Raw genomic sequence first — 13,524 nt, 5'->3', positions numbered from 1 at the left:
TCCTAACCTTTGTATTCTTGCTGGGGCATTTTCTGAAGTAGTGTCCACAACGACAAATCCACGTATAAGTTAGATTTATCCAAGGTTGGCTAATGCATTGGAAGACTTCATCCTGTAAAAGGGTACTATTACAAACGTAATGGTCTCTTCATCCATTAGTTTTCACTCAAGAGATACTCATTCAGATCGACGTATGGTGGCCCTATTGGCGACAAGGTGGAATGCCAAAATCCTAACCATTGTCTCAATAGTCCTGGATCCAAAATGTCTAGTTATTCTCCAGATTATAATGACCATATGTATGCACTTCTCTAACACCACAGGTTCTGAAGGTGATACAGGAATATATTCAGTGACTCCTAATCCAAATTACTCCATGCAAATGGTAAATCTTGGACAAATTTCGTCAATCTCGCAACATAATCGCCAATAGTACAGATATTCACTCATCTGAGTTAAGTAACCATGATGGGAGCTATTTCATCCCAACCCAGAGTTTCTGAACCTGCATATCTAGATCTTATTAAATACGCCTTTAAAAACAAATAGTTCTCACAATAAGTGGTGGAGAATTCCTTAGTTGAGATAGCCATCCACTTTAGTGGCGTACAAAGGCAACGGAATATAATCTCATGGACACGCACAAGAAAACATTATAAAAATGCAGGCATCCTTACCTCAATAGCTAGCTTCTTGTGGCTCTTCGATGAGAAACTGTTTGCACTAATCACAAGCAAATTTACCATTCCACGATCACTGCACGCTGTGTTATAATGAAAGAGAGAATATCAGACAGACCTAAGACCTAGTATTCGATCGTCGGTTCATTTCGGATTTCACCTGGACAATGACACGGTGTTACTGCCCAAGTGAAATTTGGCATGGTTATTTATCTGGCTGAACCCATCCATTTACAGTTCTGACAAGATGGACCATTATTGCTAATGAACCACCCTGATTTCTTTGCCAAAAATAAGCTACCGTTCGTGGGAAATAATACATTGGTAACAAACCAACACCAATGGATTTGCTTCGTCTATCGGAACACAAAGTGAGGACAGTTGTAACAAACGTTGTACATGAGCAAAATCGTTATCTGACTGTAATTATCAATACTGTGAGATGGAAGTCAAGAGTACACTTCTCCAGTCTCATGAGAGGTTTTTCATTACCAAATTCACAGGTCGATGGAAAGGAATCTTTAACTGTGGTGCAAAAGGTTACCTTTTCGGGTCGTTCGACAGCTTCATTAAGATGCGACTTCATGATTTAAGCTGGATTTGCGGGAAGGAACAATTTTCCCCTTTGAAGTCGCCCCCGGACATGTGGAATCGATTTCCAATCGGGTTACCTAGAAGCTGTCTCACATACCTTAGGGGAGCAGACATGGTCTCCTGGGTAAGTGGATGTATCTCCCTCCACTTCTTATCTATTCTCCTAAAGTATTATGACGGTAAAGTATTTCGAAGAAGAAAACAGTTTTTCTTTTCAGTAAAATCTTTCTTCGATAATACTTACCCTTCCATAATACCCATACAGCCTCCCAGTAATTACATCCACATATATAGCGTGTCTCCAGCAGTAACTATTTCACAGGATTTGGCGCTAATCCCGATATCAAAGGGAGATCACTCTTTTTAACGCCTAGGTGGGGAGATAACTTTTAGCTTGTTAGCTTAAACATTTTAACCTGTGACGGCTGGCTTTGCGAAGTAGTAGTAGGTCTACTCCGGTATTATAATTGCAAATGTATTATCGAAGAAACATCGTACGAAACAAAACGCTGGTATTGCAACATTTTAAATCTGTTTTCGCCGGTATCATTTCATATTCCACTAACCATGAAAATGGCTAATGAAAACATAAACATGCACAAACACACACCAGTAATGCTAGACAGTCTTTAAAAGGTGGTTCACAATTTGACAATACCAGTGGCTTAAAGTTTTCTTCTCAGAAAACCTATTTTGATTTAAAATGACGGTCTTATTTTATGCAGATTGTATTTACTAATCTCCTTCAGAAACCCATTGCATTTTTCAGTTTAATCGTTTTAAGATCTTGTTATTTTGTTTTTACAAACGCGTATTCCATATGTTGTTTACGATCAGTATTTGTTTTTCAAAAGGAACTAACGTCACGTTTTGGGTCTTCAGCGAATTGTGCACATTTATGTATTGGCACGAGACCTTGCTCCCTTGTCGTAGCTCTGTGATTTTGAATGATATATTCGCGTGTGCGACAGATATCTGACAATATGCATATAAGAATTAAGCTCTATATTGTACAGGTTTTACAGAGTCATAAAGGTTGAAAATCGATGCAACACTAAGGACCGACTTTTTCATGAATTCTGTAAAATATGAAATTCAATTAAATACTTATAAAAGTTAAAACGAATCTCAAGAAATATACAACAGACCTATTTTAGCCATTCTTGACCAATGTTGAACAAAAACACAAAATGGCGCATGAATGCATAAATATGTTACTTTTCTGCACATGAACGCATAAATATATTACTTTTCTGCACATGAGCGCATTAACATATTACCTTGATGAACATGAATGCATGAGTATATTACCTTTCTGGTGTTCTGAACTAATAGCTTCAGGTTTTCTGCGTCACAAGATGCGAGTTTAACATAACTTAATGCTTCTTATAAAAGCTTCATAAATTATATATTAATAATAATAATAATTTTTGCGAGGAAGCACATTTAAAATTCTTTGCATCGCATCAGAATATCGCTCAGGTCGCTGTTTAATTAGTTACTTTTGCACGTTTGACCCACGAAAACCTCACAGCAAGATATATCCCCGATGTCAATATTATCTGAGATTCGCGGGCGGATCATTTTCATTTTATTGTCAGATTTAATTTTTGTGATGGACAATTTTGTACAGATTTTAAGAAATATTGCACTCGAATAATCTAACAATTGTTTTGTGCTCTTAGAAGTCTTGATTAAATGAAATGAAACATAAAAATATGTTTCAAAACAAATCTCATAAACACGAAGTTATAGAGGAATTACAACTTAAATTTGACGCATGTCAATGGCTCAATCGTTGTTTTTCTCCCTTTCCAGGTTCCTGCTCGTCTTCCGTGTACGATTGTGCCAATTGACTCTGTATTAGCAAAGATATACAGTGTAATGGATGCAATCCGTGCGGAGACTCTTCGGACTGCATCCTATCCAAAGCTGTAGTAGTTGCCATGGTGCTCGGTTCGGTAGCCGCCATTGGGCCAATAGTCACAACCATAGTGTGTCTTGTTTTGTACAGACGGAGGAGAATAAGAAGGGTATTTCTCATTTCATATCTTCCTTCGGTGTGTCCATAATTTTTACTTTATTATTGCAATATCATTCTTCAACAACAATAACAGGAATAACTTGACAGCAATAATCGCCACCTCTTTCGCTACGACTATGCAAGTATCACCTGTATCATCACTGCTACCGATACTGATACTGTTATGATCGCTAACACTTTGACCTTTTCTGATGTGGCAAGTTTGAATCGAGGCTGCACTTATTGCCAATGAATGTATACCTATATTTGTTTGAACAATTGTGTGTTGTCAACTACTGGTACATTTTCGGTAGGTGAAAGCCATAGTGAAGCTGACAGACTGATATAAATAAATTGTTAGGATTTCATCGATATCAGCAATATTCCGACAACATTCCATGGAAAGAGTATCCACAGTAAAACCCAAAAATACAATAATTCTGGTCGCTTATCAATTTTCACAAATGAGTATTATTTGCTATATTTCAATCAAGTTCACAGCTGGTTGGAAACGTTTATGTGAAGAAATAAAGAACATACATGCTTTTAATAAAGCAGAGATATGTTTTTCTTTTAGCCAAATAAATACTCCTCATTATATGTATGATTTAGAACGCAGCGAGAGAGAGAGAGAGAGAGCTTTAACATTTTTCAGTCATATCACTACGATGTCTGCAGTGGCAGTTTATAGTGATGTCTAGCACTGGGACATCATTCCTTAGTCATGTCGCATGATGTCCCAACCAGTCACATTATTCGGACACCAGGTCGACGAGTGCTAACACTAACTAATTCGATAGGGCTGAGATAACCAAAGACGACACAGGATGAAAATCTATCCACTGGGATTCTTGTATCGCATCTTTCCTGTAGTTAGAGGAAGAAGTAGTGCCTTGACAAGAAATATGAAGCGCATTTGTAGAGATGTCTCGGCGACCCATTAGATCTTTGACAGTTTAAAGCAGCACATTTTGTTTCTCCTTTCCATAAGGTTTCTTTTGGATGTTGTTTATCAATGAGGACGTTTGAATGCGTTAAAGCTGCATCTTTTAAAGCATGTAATCTTCGAGTCATGATAAGTTTTAAGATTGTTCCTACCGTGAGAAAAGCTGGTGTTAACATATATCTCCTTAAATATGAACTAGTTATATATGGTGTTTTTTTTTTTTACAATATACTGGACAATAGTTTTCGAAAATGTAGTTTTACCGTGACCTTTTCTTTAGAGGATAAAATAGTTTGTGTAAGACCTCCTTTGATACTGATGTTGACATTGTCTCTCGGTAAACCTGATGCGTGTTTTCACTTTGCTCAATCGCAACACAATCCACTTTGAAAAGAATGAGTTTTTACTCACCACATCTGACTACACAAAGTGTATTCAGTATTTCGTACAGTTCGACAGGATAACAAAACTTCTTGAACAACTCATCGTTGTTGTTATTTCTTTATTGTTTTTTTATGTTTTTATTTGTTTAGGAGCGAGGTCAGTGTGTCAGCACAAAACAGAAATCGAAAATATATGGGCATTATGATGCAGTAATTTTTTTTTAACTTTAAGACGATTTGTAATTTAGGATCTAATATCAGTAGACTTGTGATCTTTCTCCATGGATTTGTGAAACTGATCGTTAAAAATTGCCGCAATCGTTTTGACGAGATGCTGAGCGTTAAAATTATGGCCTACGTGATTTCTTGTGACATAGATGTTCAAGTGAGGATCCGTTGGTGATGGGTATTTTAATTCGTAAATGTGAGGATCATTTTCGTCCAACTGTTCTTGAACTTGTTCGTTCACGATATCGATGCATCGTTCACGATATCGATGCATCGTTGATGCTGACGGCTTGGATGGCATGAATGATTTCGGCCAAAGATATTTCCCAATTAGCTTTTTGATCCAATTGTCTGGATTGAGGTAATTCGGCAGTTAAACAACATTAGGTATTCTTCGGAAACCACATCCATAGGACTGTCAATAGGTGATATTAAAGATATGCAAGGCTACCTTTGCTTTTTATTTTGGTTACTTTCGGTAGTTTATTTGAAGGAAGGTCTGTACAACTGCTGAGTAAAACAGTCCACCATTGTTTGTCTTATGCGTTCTTTCACAGTTCTTTGAACTGGTTCCACGTCATTTGCTTTTTGATTAGAAATTCAAAAGCATAGTGGGGCCCCGAGTGGCCGAGTGGTCTAAAGCGCTCTCCGTTACGGATCACTGCCATCTCACCTCTGTCTGCGTAGGTTCGAGTCTCGGAGTCAGCCAATGTGGTTATGTGAGAAAGCTTGCCAGTAGCTTATCGAGTGTCGGTGGTTCTTTCCAGGGATTTCCCGGGTTCTTCCTCCACCATTAATACTGGCCGCCATGTATAGCCTATCGTGTGCTGAAAAATGGCGTTAAACCCTACAGCAACAACAACAACAGCAACAAAAGCATACTAGTTTGCACGAGTTTGCAATGTAATAAAAACGTGTTCAGATAAATATTTCTTTCAATTCAAAATATTTTCTTTTCTTTTATTGAAATCTTGAATAATGCACTAGGTCTTTTTTTTCTTCAACACTATCTGTATTTGTTGGTGTTATGACACGCGCCCACTCGCGAATACTGTAAACTCAGATATACCATTGTATATTGTACCAACGACCAGGTTCTACCCATTTAGTTGCACTGACCTTCTGACATATATGGTATTACTGTCTCAAATATGGGTGAGCATTATATACGGGCCAATACATTATGAACAGCTTCGTATTCATAATGTAACCGTTAGATTTTGCAGCGAAAGTACTTTAAATTATGCGAAAAAAATCATGCACATTTATGGCTACAGGTGTCAAAATGATTAATGTACTTGGTATAGCTGTCCATTCGTTTGTTTAATAAATGTTTCCATTTTGCATGAGAAAAGATGTTTTGTGCATGATGCACGTGGAATTTTAAATTAGGCAGCATGCTTCAGTGTTGCATTATAGCACCACGTAGAATAGGTAACCGCAAGAAAAACATGGTTTTGTAACGCCTATCCGGCTAACCTGGGTCATATGTTAAACGCCGGGTATAAATAGTTGTGGTGGAATCCAGTGAACTGGCCAAAATGACAGGTATGGTGCGATTTACTATAGCGATGTGCCCATTCAGTACACTTTAATGGGGACATAGTGGTATCGTTGTAAAGAATCGCACAGAGCGCTACATGAAAAGAAATTTGTTTTAAGTCTTTAATCAATCTTCTCAAAGCTGTGCAAAACATTTCCCACTGAAAGCCTCATTAAAGTCAAAATATGCATAAGCTTGATGTTAGAAGATCACCATAATTACTTTCACGAATGCACACACACACACACACACACACACACACACATATATATATATATATATATATATATATATATATATATATATATATATATATATATATATATATATATATATATATATATATATATATATATATATATATATATATATATATATATATATATATAATTTAGTGTTTCTCAAACTTTTTTGTCTTGCGGCGCACCAAAAAGATCTAAAAATTTCACGGCACACCTGTATAATGGGCTGCATGTATTTATTATTACACTATTATTATAATTAGAGCGATCGAGTTCCCCCGAGATCTCGCACAAGTCTAGCGTTACAAAAGAAACCAATGAATGACAGACTGACAGAGTTTTCGTTTTTATATATGTTACTTTTTTAACTTTTGCGACATTGATTTACCATTTAATTTTTCGATATGTTCAAGGTTTCAAAACGCTAGCAATTTTAAATATTTTTCAAAACTCCCACGGCACACCAGTGTGCCGCGGCACACAGTTTGAGAATCACTGCTATAATTACTTTCACGAACGCGAAAATATATATATATATATATATATATATATATATATATATATATTCACTATAGCTGAGTTATGTAAAATCGTAATTTGTAGCTGATTGTGTTCAAAATCAAGTTCATGAATAATGAAAACACGATGTTAATAACATTGAAGTGGTAACAAATTTTCTCGGGAATTTACGTACATTACTTACTGACGGAAACTATCGACCTACCGGTACAGTGAAAAAGTATTGTAGTCGTACCACCGGAAAAATTGCGGAGGTACACCGGTAAACCGGTAACTGCGCACCTCTAAATAAGAAGTTGTTTGAAGTGTTTCTATACTTTAGAGATGCGTAGCATACTTTATGATCGATAACAGTCATTTTTCAAAGGTTAAAACAGTTTAAGTCAATCATATATTATATTAGCTTAGGTTAAATCATACCCAGTGCATACTACATGGGGCAGAAAATAGCAGTTTTTCAGGGATGGACAATGGACAACACATGACGGAATGCATTAGCAAAGCATGGGAGTTGTATGAACAGTTCTGAATGTTATAACCTTTTTGTGTTTCTGTGAACATGTCAATAAATTTAAAGCCGATTGATAGACCAAAATAATAAAGTTCTAAAAATTATCTGCAGCTGCACACACAGCACATCGGATGCCTGCGGATATAGTCACGCGATGTAACACTGATAAATGAAAGTGACCTAAAAATGTCGTAGAAGGAGTTAATAATTTGGTACTGAGAAAGGAACAAGCTATACAGTCCTAGCGCTCTGACTGATATCAATGTTGTAACTTTTCTTAAATAAGTTAATAGTTTCATTCAATGGCTCTTTTCCTACTGCTGCACCCGAAATCTGATTATTCCTATTAAAAGTTTACATCATTCCACAATAGCACCACAAGCACTGCACAAACGTAAGTAACAAAGAAATGAAAACATTTACTATAAACGTTTACCGTGTTCAAAAATTGTACAATGTCTTGTGCAGAAACAAAAATATTCCAGTCACGTTGTCGTTTATTTGTATCCAATTAGCATCGTAAGTAATGGACACATTACTAATTTCAGGGAAAAACTTCTTGAATGTTTTAGCGATGAATGAGTTACTGAACGATATTCAAAGTTCGAAATAAATACATCGCTATAAAATCCGTGCGCTCTTCGTGTATTCTCTGACTAATATCGAGGCCGACTCGTATGTAATTTTCTGTAATATCCTACAATTTTTAGATACTTTCATCTTTCTAAAGATGGTCCAAACTCATGGAAGATAACTCACGTATTGAAAGACCGTCTGTGACTGGTGAGTGAGAAGTGGTGACAATCATTTTTTACGCCTATTAAATATTATGGCCTGTAGAGGATTGCTTTTCATCAAAAGCTGTCATGACACCTAATATCTGGTTGGAATTTTTTACGTGACCACTTCTTGTTGTTGCAACTCAGATTGTTGCAGTTTCTGTAACGGTTTTGTTTTTACGGGGTGGAGTTGTTGGCACCACGCCCAACCCCCAACCTGGAGGACCAGATATTGGGTTTTGTCAGGCCCCTCCCCCAAAACGTGCTCGGCTGGGTTAACTTGCCAGGGGTCAAGACCCCCGCTGGTATAGCTTTCAGGATATAGCCTTGAGACAAAGATTAAATTTGACAACAACAACGTGATGTCAGTAATGTTCTACGGCTCCGTGTGTTTGAGAATAGTGAAGACAGGCAAGAGCAGATTAAATTAATGTCACAACTGCTGCCTCCGTAAACTCTGCAACATCTCTTGGTCAGACAAGAACTGCAATGTGAACCTATATGAGAAAAGGGGATGTAACACCTTTTCTCTGGAGATCAAGATGCGCAGGAACAAATGGCTCGGGCACGTAATGAGGATGCCCCAAGAACGGATACCCAAGGTAGCCCTCAGATGGACACCAGGTGGGAAGCACACATGTGGACGACCACAGATAACCTTGCGAAGGACAGTGATAGCTGAACTGGAAGAGATGGGAATTTCCTGGAGCGATGCACAAACAATTGCCAAAGATCGGCCGTAGATGGCGGAAAATAGTTGCAGCCTTATGTCCCAGAGGCTTCGACGGGTGACGATCAGTTCTTACACCTATTAAATATTATGACCTGTACCTGTAAGGGGTACTGGCTGGAAAGTGGTGACAATTCTTACACCTGTTAAATATTGTGACCTGTACCTGTATGGGGTACTGGCTAGAAAGTGATGACTATTCTTACACCTATTAAATATTTTGACTTGTACCTGTATGGGGTACAAGGTGGAAAGTGGTGACAATTCTTACACCTATTAAATAGTAAGACATGTACCTGTATGGAGTACAAGGTAGAAAGTGGTGACATTCAGTTGTTACAAATATTAAATATTATGACATATAACTGTATGAGGTACTGGATGGAAAGTGGTGACAATCGATTCTTACACCTATTAAATATTATGCATTGTACATGTATGGGATACTGGCTAGAAAGTGATGACAATTCTTACACCTATTAACTTTTATGAACTGTACCTGGATGGGATACTGGCTGCAATAGTGGTTCCAATCAGTTATTATGCCTTTTAAATATTATTTCCTTTACCTTTATGGAGTACAGGCAGGAAAGTGGTGATATTCAGTCGTTACGCCTATTAAATAGTATGACCTGTACCTGTATGGAGTACAGGCAGGAAAGTAGTGATATTCAGTCATTACGCCTATTAAATAGTATGACCTGTACCTGTATGGAGTACAGGCAGGAAAGTAGTGATATTCAGTCATTACACCTATTAAATAGTATGACCTGTACCTGTATAGAGTACAGGCAGGAAAGTAGTGATATTCAGTCATTACGCCTATTAAATAGTATGACATGTACCTGTATGGAGTACAGGCAGGAAAGTAGTGATATTCAGTCGTTACGTCTATTAAATAGTATGACCTGTACCTGTATGTGGTGACAATCAGTTCTTATACCTATCAAATAATACGACCTGTATCTATATTGGGTACTGGGAGCTGGAACGTTGTTACAATCAATTCTTACACCTGTATGGTCTTAAACTAAGTTAATTCCAAATTAATGTTTCCGTCCAAGAAATACGATTTCAGAACACTTTCTATTTCCAGTATATATATATATATATATATATATATATATATATATATATATATATATATATATATATATATATATATATATATATATATATATATATATATATATATATATATATATATAGTGGAATTCTCCATTCTAGAACACTCTGGGTTGTTTACAAGATAAAATCTGTTTTTAAAATTATAATAAAAAACATGGCAAGCATAATGTACGTGGCTCAGGCCAAGGTAATAATCCTATTATTTAACCAACACTCTTTAAAATATTAAGTATGTATTATTTGTTTACCAAAATAAAAGTTACTGGTCAGGTTGACAGTGAACAAGGTCAAGTCTAAAATACGATTATGTATAAAAACATAATGATGGAGAAAATCCTAACAAATACAAACTAAATATGCACAACACACATACTAGCTTTTATGACATGTACCTCTATGGGGTACAGTCTAGAAAGTGCTTACAATCAATTCTCATATGAAATGTGTTTGCCATTTACTGTCAAATTAAATATTTGGAATTTATAAACAATTTCTAACTGAAATCCAGAATCGGACAATGGTCTCGTTTTATACGTAGGATGTACATGGCAATAAGTGTAAAATTGTCCTATGGTGTCTTCCAGGCCAAATACATAGGAATTTGAGCCATGCCTCAACCATGTTTGTGGATAGAGTATGTGGTTTCATGGGCAAATAATGATTGCCAAGAAACAGGTGGGATTTTTTCAAAAAGGCATAGATAAGACAAAGTGAAATAATTCCTGCACAAATTAAAATACGTGATGAAAACTATGGCTTTGTACTAATGTGCAGGAAATAATAGAGACTTGAAAAATTGTAATGTAACAGGAAACTCACGGCCCCATAAAACTAACATGGCCTGTCCGAAAGTCGTGTTAACTGGCCGATATACAGATATCATGATGATAGGAAGCTGACATAAACATTATCGAATTTAAAGAAAATACATTTTAAACATGACAAGACAGACATGCAGAAATTAACAAGAGTTAAATGTCATCACTAGAGCAGACCTACTTTGAATTGATCGAGTGAAATCATTTGTATCCTATACCATGCATTGTATATTCTCCCATCCAATAGCTGTTATTGTGTATAAGTGGGAGCAACCCTGTCTATAGACCAAGGAATGATATAAAAGACTGAACAAAACGTTTGATATCAGATTTAGTTTTTCATGGAGAGATACGACACAGTGACACAGCCGCAAGCTATATACTTCTAGGCGCAAACTCCATAGACGTCCACACTGACATGAAGATCTTGACATTATTTGACATCACCAGGCAATCAGAAGCAGATTCTGATATTGCCAACAGACACCTTGCAGTAAAAGACGATGAGAACAGCAACTGGTTTACCTTAATAAAGAAAAACCTACATAAATGCTCCATTAGTTCAGCCTTAGACTCTAATAATAAAACAAACAGCGATTTTTGAACATGAATCGGGCCCTGATGACAAGTGTTACATTAATAATAAATAAATACTAGTCATAGTGATGTCAGTCAAACGCAATAGTAAGAGTTGTATCTCCCATAGCTCTCTGCAAGTTTTCCTTTGCAAGTTCACAAACTGATGGCCACTGATGACATTCACTGTGATTAAGTTTAACACTTAGCAAGATCTCAACACTTAAGGTCCAGATTTCCCTTTGAATCACTCAATACCCTTCGAGGAAAGGGGAATGCCTTGTCCTTTCAGCATTGAAAAGGCGGCGGCGAAATACCTTTTGAGACATTATTGGTGTATTTGTTACATAAAAATCATAACACGCTGGCGGATCTGGGTCTGTGCAGTTTGCATTTGGACTCGAGTTATAAGCAAGTATAGACGATACCTCCACTGACCGAACGTCGGACTCGTTATCCGGAGCTCAAGGGTTTCATACCTACCCAGACGAGCCAGGATCGGCTCCATCGATGTATCTTTGTGAAATGAACTTTCTCTCATGGCGCCGGCATGATATAACCTGTATGTGTTGATGTGCAGTAAAATACCAAACACACAAACAACTTTTTTTGGATGCTGGAGTATAGGTATATTCACAAAGGGACCTTATGTGTGTGCAGCGGTGAAATATTTTAAGATATGAGACAGGGCTTAACTGATCGATGTTGTCTTTACATCTTTATTTAGACCAAAAGTGTGTTTTAACGGTACACCATTCCGGTGGCCTAATGGTTAGATTGTCCGCTTCAGATGCGAGAGGTCGCGGGTTCGAACCCTGGCCAAGTCATACTAAAGACTTATACAAATGGTGCTAGCAGGTGCCTCGTTAGGCGCCCAGCATTAAGAGGTTAGTGTTAGGACTGGTTAGCCTGGTGTCAGGATAATGTGGCTGAGTGGGACATCATGTTTGCGGCTAGTCCGATGTTCCTCTGATCCTTGCCACCCCATTTTTAATATTTGGACATTTATGCTGAGGTGTAAGAGATCAATTTTTTAAAATGTTATTCCGTGTATTAATGGATTTTGCAAGATAAATAATTTCCATACACCACTGGTGTGAATTATCAATTGTATTTGTTCATGCATGAACTTTTTTCAGTTCACTTCTAAAACATTATGACTAACAAATTTAATCCGCCATGTTGTCAGCCGCTCAGTGCAGTGCTAGCATGTCCATTTGTCACAGAATAGAACCAAGCTGGGGTAACATACATTTCATCTGGTGAGTGAAAAGCTCTAGTGTTTTCACCCACTTGAGGAAATGTATCCGTTTTTCATTCAATACAAGCAAATATCTATTCGTCTTTAGAGCATCCACAAAAATGTTTCCGGGGTGGGGAGTGGGGAAACACATACATGGAGTGGTCAACTATTAAATTTTACGGATGTTAGCCCTAACCATGCTCAGAGGTGCCCCTATCTGCGGGGAGTTCATGCTCCGTCTTTGTTTATGTTCTGCGTAGGTGTTTCAGTCAGACAAATGTCTAATAAATGTCAAGCCTGTTTATGGATGAATCCTGTGATCTTTATGTGTGGTCTTTCTGCACGTAACACTCTTGTATTGTACAGACTGAGTTGATGTTGTGTACGTGTTTCTTTACGTAGAGTGCGTGCATTAGGCAGGCTTCGGTTTGGACCAGAAAGTAAAACCAATCCCGTTTACGTAAAAATATTTTAATTAAAACGTAACTGATCAGTTGAAATATAAATATCTATTCCCTATTTAAGAAAACTTACTTTTTTAAATTGTACATAATCACATTATTGCATTAATGGGATACTGA

Source organism: Sinohyriopsis cumingii, chromosome 16, assembly GCF_028554795.1.
Source record: "Sinohyriopsis cumingii isolate HCF-2022 chromosome 16, ASM2855479v2, whole genome shotgun sequence".
NCBI lineage: Eukaryota > Metazoa > Mollusca > Bivalvia > Unionida > Unionidae > Sinohyriopsis > Sinohyriopsis cumingii.
The sequence above is the reverse complement of the archived record's forward strand: the minus strand, read 5'-3'. Positions refer to the sequence as shown.